Below are 17,357 nucleotides of genomic sequence, written 5' to 3'. Positions count from 1 at the left end.
ATAACTCAACAACTTCAGAATTCAACTTATGCTTTGGAGTTGCTGAAAGGTTTGAGTGCTATTCCCAACACTTGCTCATTTTTCCATTGACTACAACACAGCCTTTTGTTTTTTTTTTTTTCATTTGTTCTTCTGAAGACAGTGGCCACAACAATGGAATGTGCACATTGGACTGTGATTGAAAATGTCTGTTTCACTCTCAAAGTGTTGGAAACAGCAACAGAAAGTATTTCATTGCAGGCTTTTTGTTAACTGTTCCTGCTGCTCAGGGAGAAGATGCCTTTATTTTAGGCTTGCGAATAGTGGAGGTTATAGGTTTAGGTTCTGTATGTTGTCTTTTGTGGTAATTTGTGTATCTGTCTGTAATGATTATGCAAATGAGGGTTTTTCATTGCTGCAGTGTGGTTGATATTTCATGACATCTCATTATAGTATTAGTGAAATGGTCAGACTCAGGTTGTGTTTTACCTTCATTTTTTTACTGTATTCGTAGTTTTCTCTCTCCAGCCTTATTTATTTGATCATTTCCATTATCATACACTGTTTGTTTATTTTTTTCCATTTGTTTTACATTTACATGCAGCAGCATGTAGACCAGCACCCTTATCATCAACCAGACATGTTGCCTCACCACCACTGGCTACTATGCCACCAAGGTCAACACCATAGCCACTGGAGTCCCCAGGTACTGCTGTCACCTCCACACCCTTGATAGCACCTTCAGTGACCATTGCCAGCAGCAATACTAAGTAAAATGTTGTGCTTTAACCTGCCAGAAACAATAAGAGTGGATGTGACATCCAGGCAGCAATTGGAGTAAATGATGAGGGCCCTTATTGATAGGCAGCTGGATGCCCAAATGGTGTTAGTGCAGCATAAAAAATAAAAAAAAACACTAGCATATATCAGTGAATATGAATCACAAACTGCATACCATGTAAGATCTAGCATGTCAGGAGTAGCATCTCAATGGTGTTAAAATTGATCTCAGTGATTTCTTCATGTTAACTAATATCAGCAAAAGTAAGAATGGATAGGTTTACATAGGATAGTTCTTCTGAGCAAAAGCTGAAAATAAAACCAACAAATCTGCAAACAGTGAACTAGACATTGCTTTATGAAATATAGTCTCACTAACAGGATTCTTCTTGGGAGTGGTTAACATGATGGTAAAAATGAGGTTGGATGTCCTGTATATCCAGGAGACCACGGTGGAAGGGCAGTTCCACATAACTTGAGATCCAGAGTTTACTTCTCAGGTATGAGGACATCAGAGCAGAGGACAAAATATTTCCAGTTACAGAGAAGGTCAACGAGAACAGGTTATAGTGATTCAGGCACATGTGCAGAAAATCAGAAGACAATCTGGTAAACATGATTTCAGGCACACAAGAAGCAGCTAAGATGAAACTAAAGTGTCAAGCAAAGAGGTGGATGTGTGACAGAAGTCCTGTCCAGACAGGCATGATTATTAAAGAAGGTAGGAGAGTAACAATGAATTAAGAGAGATGGCAACAGCTGAGAAAACAACAAAAAATAGAGTGAGCACTGAGTAAGCTCAAGCTACAACACAAGCATGAGTATCAAAGAAAAGAAGTTGCAGAGCTCCACAGCAAAAATATAATACTTTAATAAAAGTAACAAAAAGTGAGCGCTTTCACGATCTGCCCAGATCGCTTCTTCAGACAGTTATAAAATGACACAACTGCAATACATTACATAAAAGCATCAGCTATTAACACATTAAGAGCAATTAATACAGCCTATTAAAATAAGAGCATGTCAATGTAATACATATAAGCAAAAAGTGTTTAAAAAGCTTTCAATGCCCTTGCTTTAAGGAAGGGTTTAAAGGGCACTGTGTCATTAATGCCTGACAAAACACCCTGACCCCCATGTAGAAAATGATGAAAAAGGGGTTGATGATGATGATGATAATGATTCTGTTTTACTAATGTTAAAAGCTATCCTATTTTTCATTGTCCAGGTAGAAATTATATTTGTGTTATTTTGTAAAATGGCAACATTTTGCTCTCTTGCAGTGATGTTTCATATTTTAATATCAGCTGTATACATAAAGTGGAAAACAGAACAGCCTATGTTTATGCCAATTAAACAGATGGGAAAAAAATTCCAGGATGAAATCATGGCTGACAAAAGTGAAAGATAACTAAAAATTGGAGAACATAATTGTCATAGTTAAGGGGTATTACACAAAGTTGGTTTGTAAATAGGCACTGGTTGGCGCTGTCATATCAGTCTTACCCCTAATACTATTAAATATATTATTGCCATCTTCACTTACAGTGACTGCTGATACAGTGACTGCCAACTTTAAATGGCACATTTGCAAATTTCAAAACTATAGCAGCAAAGCCATTTCATGCATCCATTTACTTAAATATCTATTTAATACCATCGCTATTTTTGCACTCATATTATGAGTCGGAATAGGTGTTAATAGCAATTGTTTAAATGTAATGGCAACTCATCTTTGAAATGATGTGATTTCTTTTTTCCAGAATAGGAATATGAGAGAAAAGGAGGGTTGTAATGCATAACATAAACTTAGAAGTCTACAATAGTTATATACCACATAAAGTATTTTAAAAGCAAACATAAAAAAAAAAAAATAACTGTCATAACACACACTAAACTACACATGCCATTTAATAAAATGAACATTAAAATGTAACCAGCTGAGCCTGCAACATATCTGCCTTTATTATTATAATGTGTAATGGGATTCTGGATGTGGTGTCAACAAATTGTTATGGTGGCAGTCAGATATGGCAGCAAGTACACCCTTTGCAACTGGTGACATCTTACATTAGACAACATTGTCAAATTTCATAAACTATATACATAAACATTAATGGAGGTACAATAAAGGAAGGCAACAAAACAAAAGGCATGGGAAGTTCATGTAAAAAAAGAAAAATCAAGCAAAATAGTGTTCCGTGATAAGCAACTAAAGTTTTACTGAATAACACACATACTGCAATATATAAATGGGAGATAATTTCCCTCATCTGTACCACTGTATACCCTATTTCTCAAACCTATAACAGAACATAATGTCGTGGTCTGCTGCTTAAAAACAAACCAAAGACATTGCTTAAGAAATAATACTGCTGATTATTAACAAAGTAAAATAAAGAAGTTGAAAAGCCTGAACTAGTTTTTTTTTTAACCTGCACAATCTATTATTGGCATTCAACAAGGATTAGTCTGATGGGAAAGCTTTAGCTTTGCAGTTTTGTCCATCATGCTAGGCCTTTCTGATTTGGAGACTGCTCTACTGCTAAAGTTTTCCTTTCATGGGAATTTGGGGACAGTGGTCAGTCTTGCAGGCAGAGCTCCATTATAATATGTCATTTAATCTCCCCCAGATATTATTGCAGCTTTTGATTTCTTCCAATTTACTCTAGAAGGAAAACCTGACCATCAGGAAAACCTAGTGGTCACCCATTCACCCATATGGTAGTAGCTATGAAGGTCATTCATCAGGCTCATGGAAGATTTTTAAGGAATATTTTCATCTAATCTTCAAACCTTTATCACATCTTGTTTCATTGTTAAACTGCTGTGTCTAAAATATAGTGAACACAGATTTAATGCAATGGTCTGCGTTGCTCAGCAATGTGTGCATGGTGTAAAGCACTATGACTGACCAGAAACATCCATGCATGAGCAAAACTCACAATGGTATGTCATGAAGAGTGGCAAATCTGAAATGCATGAAAATCTAACCAATTGAATTTTATATATGAGATAAAATAGTTATCAAAATAAAAAAATACACAGTGTCCCAGTAGGAGGCACATCAGAAAGCAGATCAGATGTGAGATGTGATATTTTCCCATTCATGTTTTATTGAAGTATTGAAATATATCAGGTCTATCATAAGACTAGCCAGAAGGGAAATCCCAGGTTGAGTGGTGACAGTGAGCTCATCGTTCATGTTTGGCCTTCAAACAGTTCATAACCAGGAAGTAGTACGGTTTCTGATTAGCTCGTCAGCTAGACTGAACTGCATGGTATTTTGTGGTGAATACCTCTCAACCTCTTAGATCAAGAAATCTGGAAAAAGCCATGAATAACAGTGGGACAAAAGCCCGAAAATAGGGCCAATTTTTAAATATTGCTCTTACAAACTTAGAAACTTTATAAATAACAGGTTTTGCATTGGTATGTATTTTCTGAAGGGTACGAAGTCTGAAACTCAAATGTCTGTCATTATTTTCTAATTTCAGTCTTTAATGATTTGCTACTAATTTGCCAGAAAACTACAATTTTATGAAAAACGTTTACAAATATGAGGTAAAAATCTGGACATTCTGCGAAAATATGCACAGTTGAGAGGTATGGACCATACACATATAACTATACCTTCTGGTATCCATAGTGATCTGAAAGCAAAACTATCTGTCTTTAGGTATAATAATATCTGAGACATTGTAATGTCATATGTGTAATACTGTCAATTTGTGTAAAACCGCTGTCTCCACAGACTTGATTAATTTCTCAAGATCATGTAAAGCTTAACTGTGAACTATATCAGGACATTCTGGACACTAATCAAGCACCCAGAATACTTTTATTTCATAGGCATCCTCCCCTGAGCATTGCAAGCCATCAACTGCATCCATATAACTATTACTATGCCTAAGGGTGATGGAAATGACACATACAGAAACAGGAAATGATGGCAGGCAATTCAGCACAATATTCAGTCAAATGAAAATATCTGTGCCAACCACATTGGTAGCACAAATTATGCATATATTTACAGAATGTGCACAAAGCATCAAATGCTTTTGGTAGATTTGTTTTGTATGACCACCAATTGGATAAGTAAATGTGATGGACAGATTAATATATTAAGTCATAGGCATGCATACTGATGTATTTGTGACATGGCAGTAAGAGGTCTGCAATGTACAACCATGACCTTCAGCTACATAGACATGGAAAATTATATCCTCCCAGATACAGTAGCTTTGCAGATTGCCTTTTCCAGCTCTCAGACTATTAGAAGAAAATAAAGGGAAATACATTATCTCAATACTCTTACTAAGATAACAAGAAGCATGTTATTTTTCTTCACTGTAAACATATCATGTGTGAGATATACCTATTCAGCTGCTATCCCAGAAAATGAGGCACATGTTTAGACTTATACATCTCACTTCAGTAGTAATGATGTCAGCCAAGTTTAACTGACACGATGTAATATATGTGTGAAAAGTATTCACCTAATGGTCAACTTGGAAAGATTTTATATATATATATATATATATATATATATATATATATATATATATATATATATTTATACATACATAAACATTTATAAACATATATAGATATATTTATATGAAGTTACTGAATTATGTCACCAGACCACAATGTTGATGGCAAGAATGGCGACCATAACATGGAGACAATAAAAATGCTGACTGCCAGCCTATATGCACAGTGAAATCCTTGCCACATGCAACCAAAAAAAGATAACATTGTTGTTTGGCCTATATGCACAGTGAAATCCTTGCCACAAGCAACCACAAAAAGATAACATTGTTTTTTACAGTTGGGGAAAGCTACCTTCTACCCTCCATATCCCCTGCTAACTACATTAACAACTCTAAGATCACACAGTTCCTAGGAGAATGGCAATATTCCACCACTCAGGGATTGTCAATCTATAACGTCTTGAATATCTGCTTATGTCAATGGCTGATTAATCAGCCACAAAAGGCTATAACATGACCAAAAACATAAATTGAATCTGAATTAAAAAGTACTTCCAAATAAAAGAACAAAGAAATTGTTTTGAATTTCAAAACCTATCTAGGTGAAAAAGTAAAGATGACCAGGCAGTATTCTAGCTTTCCATGTCCAAGTGTTAATCCCTCCATTTTTTAAGTTTGAAAGAAAAAAAAAACTTGAAAACTAGCTTGTCATTCATCTAATGTATGCTTCCATTTGTTAATGATAAAAGAAACCATGGTTAGAATAACACTGCATAGCCAAAATATCATGGTAGGTGAAACTGCGAAATACCTGTGACTTACACCCTACAGCCAAAAGGAAATATGTGTCATAGGGTTAATACCGTATAGATTATCCAGTTTGTCACAAAAATCAGGGTCTTCCATAGCCTACCAAACACACTTCTAAGGTGGTCAAATGGTATGATGTGCTACATGCAGATCACTATAGACAAAATTCTGTACCATATCCCAACCAGTTATAGATCACCCTACATGTCCCAAGAATCTCACAATGCATACTTAGACCTGCTGGAGACACCTACCATCCAACCTAACACCCTACTCATAAGATTCTAATTATCCCTCTGTACAATCAGAATCCTACATAGCCTCAAATCAACAGGCACAGAGATTCCTGAACTTCGTAAACACAAACATTCTTGACCAAATAGTGAATATATCCACTAGAGGCTCCAATGTACTGGACCACATGCTCACAAATATGGGATGACTGCCCCCCCCCCCCCACACACACACACACGCACAATATCTTGCCTTCCCTGGTAAGGTCCAACCACAAAGTTAACTCCTTTAAAATCAAAGTTTTCCATAATCCCATTAAAACCAGTAACAGGAACTATTTCAAAGCAAAGTATCTGTTATTAAGTTATAGTTTGTTAAAATACAATGCCCCCCCCCCCAACCCTGAGAACACACCAGCCTATGCTGAATTGCTGTCAGAAACTCTGTTCAAACATGTAACTCCAATGCTAGGCCCAGAAACAAACTGCCCTAATGGCATCCCAAATTAAACAGGATATATAACAAAAGGAAAAAAGATGTCAACAATCAGGAAGGGTAATTCCCATAAAGATAAAAGCTCTCTCATCAAAGTAGATAGGCAAGTAAGAAGACTAATTGGGTCAAGCAAAGTTAACTTTGAGGTTAAGATTGCCTTCTCAGGTTAAAGATAACCATAAGGCTTTCTAAAGCTATGTCAGAAACCTCAGTGGTACCACATAGCAATGCTCTGAACTGGTGGTTAATGGCACCATGTTCACAGAGCCTGGTGATATAGTGAACCTGTTAGTAGACAAATTCAGTTCAAACTTTATCCCCTCTCACCCCAACCACCCCCTCCAAAAACACTCTAAAACATGACCCATCCAACTATAACTAGGGAGCATGTACTGGCAATACTCCCTAAAGCCAAGAATACTGCCTGTGTGCCCCAATGACATCCAAGAATGCTTTATAAATAATCTAAAATAAAACTTATCTGGACCCCTCTAGTCATTATTTAACTACAGATTAAACAGGCTTTGTACCCCTTCATAAGGGATGTCCTTCAATAGATCCTGGAAACTATAGACCTATTAGCCTGACTAGCCCTATTTCCAAATAATTTTCATGGAAATTATTAAAAAACCCAAAAGGCTTGGAGAAATTAAAAAAAAATAAATAAAGTGTAATGCCTACCTTCGGTATGTACATGGCCAGACATGTAGCAACTGGATGGAACGTCCATAAAAGTTCTTACAAAAAGAATACCTGCAGTAAGCACAGTGTCCTAAGCTGATTTCCTCAAAGTATTGCCTCTTTACTGGGACTCATACAGATTTCTGAAAGGTGATCTTTGCCTGGCATGCAAGGCATCCCTGGACCCTGTTTTGACGAACCCTTTGCACACCCACAATACAAATAACATCAGAACTACTAGACTTCAAGCCCTAAATTTTTCTTGTGACATAAATAAGGCATTGGGGAGACAGACATGCTTCTCAGAGAATTCCTCTGGGACAGGCACCCCTTCCATGTGAAACAGAGTTCTTCCCAACCCCTATTTAAGTGAAACTTGGACCAATGGATAGGTAATCAGAAATGTACCCCTGGTCTGGCTGTATGTCTCTGATAGAGACAGGCAGTCAGAAAACCGCCTGTATATAAATCAAATTTGGGGGTCAAATTTGGGTTGCATGAGTATAAGGGCCCTATTGGTCATTAGCTTGGCACACATATATGAACCTATGTAACTATTACAACAGAACCAAATCATGTGTAGATAATCTGTGTCTAAGCTACCAAATCTCCAACATCTGATCGAATGACTGTATTTCATTCTAGCAATAAATTTGGGAGTAACTTGCCAGCAGTGTATCAATTTAAGATATACAAACCTTGGGTGTAATGGAAGTGTCACCTCAGAAGCATCACTTCTGAATGTGACCATTGTGTATCAGACCATTTACCCACAGACCAAGTAGACCATTTAAGGTTCATTTCCAGCATTGATTTGAATGGGCAGGGCTGGAGCATACAAAGATGAAGATATTATTTATATTTTTATATTATGGAGTGCATCATCATGGAACTCATTAACAGAGACATTGGGAACCTCCAAACACTGGACCCTACCCAGTTCGGCTTTGTTAAGGGCATATCATGTCTCCTAAACCTGGTGGACTTCTTTGAGACAGTTGCCAAGGCTATAGATGAGGGAAAGGTGGTACACACAGCCTACCCAGACCTCGCAAAGGCCTTCCACACCATTCCCCATTTTGGTATTATAGACAAGCTCACCATCCTGAACATAAACCCCTACGTCACAAGATGGGTTGCCAACTGGCTCACGGACAAAACCCACATGGTGAGAGTTGTGGGAGCTAGGTCCGACTCTAAATTGGTTACAAGTGGAGTTCCCCAGGGCTCAGTCCTAGGACTCCTCCTGTTTGGCATATACTTCTCAGAGATACAGGCAAGCACAGGAGGGCTATGGCTGACCAATGTTGCAGATGACTGCAAACTAGGGGCTATAATTGACTTTCCGGCTGACACAGACATCCTCCAAAAGGGTCTCACTCAGACGGATACCTGGTATCAAAATCATGGCCTCAAGCTAAATTCCAAAAAGTGCATAGTCATCCCCTTTGGAAAAAACAAAGTATCCACAAACTACCACATAGGTGGTAGTCCCCTAAATACTGAAGATGTTATAAGGGATCTGGGGACCCAAGTAGATAGTAATCTCACCTTTGATAATCACATTGCCAAAGTGGTTAGAAAATCCTTCTATGTGGCCCACCTAATCACAAAGGGGTTCGCATCCAAATCAAAAGAGGTCATTGTGCCCCTCTACTCATCACTTATCAGACCCATCATAGAGTACAACGCCCCATGTGGGATGTACCTTACAAGACACCTGCAACAGCGGGAAAGACCACAGAAGTACCTCACCTGACCTCAAACAGATGCCCTATGCAGCTCGACTGAAGAAATTACAGCTGTATTCAGTTGCATACCACCTACTCAGAGGTGATCTCTGCCTGACATACAAGGCCATGTCCAACCCAGAATTGATGGACATGCTCCACCTAAAGAAAACCTTATCCCCACGAGCCACATGCTCTAGGAATCGAAACCTTACTAAAACAATAAATAGGACGTGCTGGAGGGATGGATTCCTGTCCCAGAGACTTCCCATGCTTTGAAACAAGATCCCATTCTACATTAGGCAGAGCTCCTCGCTAACACTCTTCAAAAGAAATCTCGACGAGTGGATGGGAAACAGAAAGTTTACCTCGGGGATCACTTCAGTAGCTCTGCTGGACAGAGGCACAGGGAACTAATCTAAGGGGGCGGCGAAAGCCAACACATTCTGGCTAGGCTTATAAATGCCTTCCGACAGATAGTCTAGTACCTACCTATGAACCTATTATTATATTATTTATTTATTTATTAACATTTGTTGACAGGGAAAATTCACTGGGCCCAAGGACCCATTTTCAGTGGAGGCCCGGTAGAAAATCTCCAAACAGTTACAAAAAATGTGTGTAAGACATCATCTTTAATGTAGTAGTCACATTAACATTATACATACTACAAATGAAGCAGATATACAAACAAATTACACTTAAACAGCAGAGAAATTCAAATGCAGTCCCAGAAGTAAAACTGTTAGAGTAATTCCAATTATTCACATCACCAAGTCGAAAGAACTAAGACTAGAGTGAAAAAATAAGTAGAGAAAAATTGTTGCATTATTTAAGTTTGGAATAGTATTTGTAGGGTATTGTGGCCAGCAGTATGAATGTGGTTACAGGGGAAGGTGTTGTTATTGATAAAGTGTTCTTTCAGAGCAGATTTAAATGTTTTTATAGATTTGAGTTGGATAATAAAGTGAGGAAGCACATTCCAAAGTTTGGCAACAGCATAGGAATACAGACATTGCCCAGCTCTTTCATTGGGTTTAGTTACAGTTAGCAGTTGTTTGTTAGTGGACCTGATGTTTCATTTTAGGATGTGTGTTTTTATTATACTTTGAAGGAATGGGCATTAGTTTTGTTTATTGAGTAGTTTGTGGGTGACAGTAAGTTGAGAGAAATATAGGTAATGAGGGAACTCAAACAAGTTTAAAGTTTTAATGGCTAGGCAGTGATGTGTGCGAGTTGGCAAGTTTGAGACAAACTTGGCTATTTTATAATAACATGACTGCAATTTGTTCAGGAGAGATGTGTGTAGGTTGGTGAAGATGGGGCTACCATAGAGGACGGAGGGAAGAAGGTTATTTGCTAGTTTTAGCTTGATAGACTTGTCCAAATATTGTCTATGCCTATAGAGCTTGCCAAGCTTAAAATTGGATAACATATATTTTTCAAAAGTCACTTAGTCTTCTGAAGAAGAGGGCATGTCAGTCTTATGATTTTTTTTCTTTTTTTTTTTTTGTTTTGCTTTTGGTTTTGTTTTAAGCAAGCAGCATCTTGATTAAATTATCCCTTTTGACATACACAATTATATATTTATATATTATTCTTTGCAAATTAATGATTTATATAAACTAGATCCAATTTGGATAGTGACTATTATAATGCTGCAGCTCTTTATTGTAGCATGTCTTGCATAAGTCATTAGACTAATTTGTTTTGAATGCAAATGGATCTTGTAATTTCCTCATTCCGTTATGCACCACCCATAGTTGCCATAAGGCAGCCATGCACTGTCACATGTGGCATATAGTGCAAGGTTACAGCTGCATCCTCTAAGTGGATAAGAAGTAGAAGATGAATGATCATGCTGTTAGGGCAGTGGGACACCATCATTTTCTGTATAACATATGATGTACTGGTGCAGTGCTGATAAATTTCATACAATGTTAGATCACCATGTTGTTCTAATAACTAAATGATGGTAATTATGTCAAGTAAAATGTAGGGTAAGAGGCCCACTGGTTATCAAGTCTAAGCAGAAGCCAATAAGATACCCAGTCTGTTTTCCAAGTGTGAAGTGGCACTGTTGGGCAGGTAGCAAGGTCCTTCTAACTGCCAGAAGGCTGGAAGGATCTAACAAATGTTCTCTATAGTTCCAAGTTTATATAGACATACATAGGATTCATGTTCAGGAGATACCTCTCAAGGAAGACCTGGGAAGGAAGCCATCTGCAGAGCTCCAGCCTGGGAAGAAATAGATAACACTGGAGGTGTCATAGGTCTTGTTAGTTCAATAGAACGGTCACTGTGCAAGCTAATAATATCTGAGTGTTGGTGGCATACATTACCTATATGGTTTGATTTAATATTCAGTCATATTTTATCATAAGTCACACAAACATAACAAATGAACTGAGTTATAGTACATTCTGGTACTGATATTAATTGTTAATATTCCCTTAAAAAATACATTGGTGAACCGTGATGTGTGTCATGCAGCATGTTCTGAGTCAAACTGCAATGTATGCCACAGTATGTTCTGAGCCAAAACACGCATGTAAAAGTAATAGGTAGTACCATTACTGGACTGTGGGTTTTAAAGCTATATCAATATAAATGGTGCATATTCCAATGAATATAATTGGACTGTAAATACACATGCGTACCTTAAGAGAACACAGAGAATGGGTTCATTTAAAGGTAGCTGTGTACTACTGGTTTCATATCAATTTCTCTCTCTTTCTCCAGAGGAATTATGAGTGAGATGGACCACACAAAGCCAGATTGCTGAGATGGTGGATCGTTCCCTGTGGTTCTAAAATGCATGGTGTTATACCTGCAGCACATTTGCACAGTGACAGTGAGACACAAACAAAAGCACTTTGCAGAACACAACTCTAACAATTATTTGTTTTAAATAGATTCACCTTCTTAGCGTAACTTTTGAAAATTAACTGCTTGTTGAAAACCACTTCATAATGTGACTATCTTGATTAAATATATATGCAAACTACTTGGAAGAAAAAAAACACTTAAACATGACACACTCCCACTTGAATTTGAACTCTGACTGACTTGTACTGGACTAGACTGGACATGTGCTTATAGGGCTCACTACGCAATACTGGCTTTCATTTAATCTAATGTTACTTATACATTTAAATTATGAAAGTTTAGCAGATTTCTCAATCATCTAGATGTACAAAACTTGGAAAGAAAACATACTTTTGGGAATACTGTAAACAGAACTACAAAGCCAATCATATAATTTGAAGATGAAGCTAGACTATGTAAACAAATTCTAACATAATTCCAATCACCACAAATTCACTCTGCTAAGAGTGGCCCACAAACTAATATTCCAACCTCATAAATGTCCTGCACTTAGTTCCTTTTTACAATGGTTCACCCACATCACTAAGATCCAATAGTATGCATCTAGCATGTGTCTTAAATGTTTCTACCTCACAAGGGTCTTCTCTCTACTTCATCTCTGTTGCTAAACTCTGGAATATCCTCACTCTGATCACAAAACTAAAACATTATATTTATTCTTTGAGATATACACTAAAACAAACTCTACTCAAATCTAAGATTTGCAGCTATTCAATTGGTCCTCTTTCTCTATCATTCAAAGAAAAAAAATGCTGTTACAAACTTGTACTCCTACTTTTTCCAACCACCATAGCTAAACTCCTCACATTAACTCCATTACTCCCTATTCAACCAAAGCCTGAGCAGTGGCTTTGTCCCAGCCGAATAGAGGACAGCCCCTGTCATCCCTTTACACAAAGGTGGAGCGTCCACCATTCCAGGAAATTATAGATCCATCAGCCTAACTAGCCTGATCTGCAAGGCCATGGAACGGATTATCATGGACCTCATTAACAGGGACATTGGCAACCTCCAAACACTCTAATCCACAAAGTTTGCCTTTGGCAAGGGGAGGTCATATCTGTTAAATCTGGTCAACTTCTTTGAGACAGTCACCAAAGCCACGGACAAGGGAAAGATGCCTATCTTGACCTGGCCAAAGCCTTTGATACTGTTCTCCACTCCGGCATAGCAGATAAACGGTTTCAACTAGGCATCAATCCATATGTTACCAGATGGGTAGCAAACTGGCTCACTGATAGAACCCATCTAATTAAAATAGGGGAAGCCACCTCAAGCAGAAGACCTGTAACAAGCGGCGTACCCGAGGGATCGGTCTTGGGTACTCTGTTTTTTGGATTATACTTCTATGAGGTGCAGAGCAAAACTAGTGGGCTATGGCTGACCACGTTTGGAGATGACTGCAAGCTGGGCACAATCATCAATTCTCCAAGTGATGTGGAGGTCCTCCAAGAGGGTCTCACCCAAAAAGATGACTGGTGCCAGAAACATGGCCTCAAGCTGAATGACAAACAATGCATCATCATCCCCTTTGGGGAGAGTGATTTCTCCACATAATATCATATTAATAACAATGTCTTAAGTACAGAATCAGTTGTGAGGGATTTGGGCACCCAGGTTGATAGCAACCAGACTTTTGACCACTACAGAAAGCTTTCTACATGGCCCACCTCATAAGTAAGGGTATCTCATCCAGGGACAAAGAGGTCATAAGATCCCTGTATTCATCCCTTATAAGGCCAATTATTGAGTACAATGCCCCTTTCAGCATGTACCTTGCAAAGCACATGCAGCAGCTGGAGAGACCGCAGATGTTCCTCACCAGGAGAATCCAGAGCCTGAAACACCTACACTACACAGATAGGCTAAAAGCCCTGTCCCTCTACTCTATTTCATACAGACTCCTCAGAGGTGACCTCTGTCTGGCATACAAAGCAATCTCAGACCTCGCCTTGATGGGACTGCTGCATATTCGCAATTCAAACTCCACTCGAGTGACCTCAACCTGGTCTGTGTTATCAGTAGGACTTCTTGGTGAGACAGATTTGTGTCCCAGAGACTCTTCCATCTGTGGAATAGACTCCCTCACCACGTTATGCAGAGTACCTCATTATTCCTTTTTAACCACAACCTGGATAACTGGATAGGAAACAGAAAATAGACTCCTGGGATTCCACCTATGTCCCTGCTGGACAGGGGCTCTGGGTGCTGACTTGTCTAAACATGGGTTAAACTCTTGGCTAGGCTTATAAGGGCCTCAGGGCCAATAGCCTAGTAACCTCCTATGATCCTATGATCCTCACCCAGACTGCCACATTATCATGCAGCTCATTCAAGAAGACCACTCTTCATGCTGAGGCCTACTGTATGTAGCAGACAGGTCTAAGAATCTGAATGGCTTACAACAGGGGGTGATGGTTGTGTTAAGCCTTTCACTTTGAATAAAAATGTTCTGAATCCTGGTCTTATAGTAAAAGTTGTGGCTTATTATCAAATATGCTATTATATTACTGCAGAAATTTTATTTGGCAATACACTGCACAGTGCAATTCCTTGTGCCCTTCAACTGTATTATTATATCAGGTTTCTTCTACAATTTTGGTGGTGAACCACATTTTTCAATATTGAGCTTTGCACAGAACAAGAAGCATCCTAACAAATGGGTAATGATACCTGTCTTTAGGAATATTCAATGTTCTTTGTTCACAGACTTAATTAAATGCATCCCCTGTTAACCTTCTGAAATCAGTAAAAACTGCATGTTCACAGACTTAATTAAATGCATCCCCTGTTAACCTTCTGAAATCAGTAAAAACTGCAAGAAACATCCAGTCAAACTAGACTATTTATTGTGAAAAAAAAAAAAACTTCTGCAATTGAGGTTCGTGGGATATCTGAAAATGATCCTTTGAGGACAAACCAGTTGTTCAGCTACATGGCTTCTGAATGCCCATGACTTTTTTTTAACTTTTTTGTCTTTATGGGTACATTCTGGCTTATAAACTCAAATGCTTCTCGTTGTAGGCATGCATGTTTTAGCCTTTTTTACCGTATAACAAGGTTTGTTTTTTTCCAGAAATAGAAACATTAGTTAAAAAAATGGGTGCAGTTCAGTTACTTTTATCTCAAAGTTGTATGAAGGTACTAAGTAGTCATATAAAAATGCACATGGATTTCTCAAGGGCTGAAGAAGGGTAAATGGAAGAGGTGTGAATGCTTGTTGCACCCAGAAGGCTAGAGGACCCCAATGCTTTAAGTGAAATACTCTTTCCAAGTGACCATTGATGGGCTTTGAGCACATTGTTCTTGAGACAGTAGAAAAATTCTGATCAATGGAGCATTGCAAAGATACCTGTAACAGATGGGATAATTAGACAGAAAGTGTAGGGGAAGCATTGTTGTATATATATATATATATATATATATATATATATATATATGTGTATATGCTGTTTGCACAAGCTGCCATCCATGATTACTTTCTAATCATTTTGTAACAAAATAGCCTTATTTAAAGTTTTTAAAATAGGGACTTTAGTGATAATGGGAGATTTTGCTAAAATTACTATATTGTATTTGGAGTATAACCATTTCCACTACATGCAGCAGTATAATTTAAAGGTATGCTGTTTGAGATAATAATAAACTAGAACAGCAACCAAGACAAGTAAGAGCCATTAAACTAACAATGTATTGTAGCAGTCACAGAGATCCATATGTTGATGTTTGTCCTACTCCAACAATATACTACAAACATGAATTCATTAATACTTCAGAGGTATGCTTTTGTGTTTCATGGAAATTTACTAAGAGCATGACAAAGTGTTGTTTAGGACTATGGCATCTAAATAAGTGAGCCTTCTTCAAGGAAAACATGCTTGCCGTATTCAGCTCCTTTGGGAAAAAGGATGAGACTGCATTATCAGTAAGGTCAGTAGATGCAGCTGGTGGAGAAAGTAAGGTGGTGCTTTGTAGAGGTTGTACAGGACCAGCAAAGATTATGAATGGAAGGTGAATGACATTTAAAGAAAAGTGGGGCTTCACAAATGTTCCTTAAAGTAAGACTTCTCCTGTGGTGTAAGTGGCTAATACATGGTTTTCTAGAGTGGACTTGGATAGGCAGTGGTTCAGATCTGGCAGTGTATAAGTAGTGCATGTGTGTTCAACAACAATGATAGAAGGGCTGCATTAAGCAACAGATACTTCTATGGTTGACACACACTTGTGTAAACACTGACATGACTTAAGGATTGGGGATTGGGGTCAGCAATAATGGTTATGGTGAGTGCTTCAAGGTTTGATTCTCAGCTTTGAAAAGGAAATTGCATTGCTTAAAATGGCCCATATGGGCAACTAGCCTAGTACTTAACCATGAACCTATGAACTATAACTTCAGTTGTAATGAACTAGTTTCATACAACTTTGAGTCACCTGAGGCATGACGCTACGGGAAGAATTTGAATCCCAAATCATTAATTTATTCTTGGGAGTTTGTGGGTGGTGGAGAAATTTCCATTTCTACCCAGAACGATCTCAAAGTTTGTTGATTTATGCAATAAATAACAAAGTAAAAAAAAATGTCATTAAATGCGATCATGGTCATAAGTGCCAAATACAGACATACAATGAGTCCCATAACATAAACACATCAAATGACCTAACTGCCATAACATCAGGATGTATAAGATCTAATGTCTGAAGTTATTGAAAGGTATTTGCTTTTATGTTCATGATGAATTTCCTATAATTTATTTCATTTAATCTACTTGTGTTATTTGAATTAGTACCAATGAGACAATACCTTCAGTGGAGCTCAGTTGAGAGAAGATAATTTTTACTAACATAAGGGCATATTTTTCTTCTAGTCAAGTGCACTCTAAGTTGTAAACACAGAAGCAATCCCATATGAGTAAAAAAGTAGCTTGTAAATTACAGAGACAACATCAAAAGCCAGGCTCAAACCTGGACCCAGAGAATTTGAAACTCCAGTGCTAAAGGGAACAAAAAGGTGCTATATAAGATAAAGGCATTTTCTGTCCACTTGAGGTGGAGTTTACAGTTTTAACTGGTATCTTATTTCTAATACACACTGATCATTCTTAAGCAAAGGAAAAAAAAACATTTATGAGCATTTCTTTGTGAATGTGATAAAGATATTACAATGGAGAATGCATGAAGCAAAACTGGATATGAGTGTTACTTTTTGTTAAATTTCTGTTATTACACTCTTTTTTCATTATGCTGTGTCATGGTACCGCAGGTA

Source organism: Protopterus annectens, chromosome 5.part0, assembly GCF_019279795.1.
Source record: "Protopterus annectens isolate FY-2018-M chromosome 5.part0, PAN1.0, whole genome shotgun sequence".
NCBI classification, from domain to species: domain Eukaryota; kingdom Metazoa; phylum Chordata; order Ceratodontiformes; family Protopteridae; genus Protopterus; species Protopterus annectens.
The sequence above is the reverse complement of the archived record's forward strand: the minus strand, read 5'-3'. Positions refer to the sequence as shown.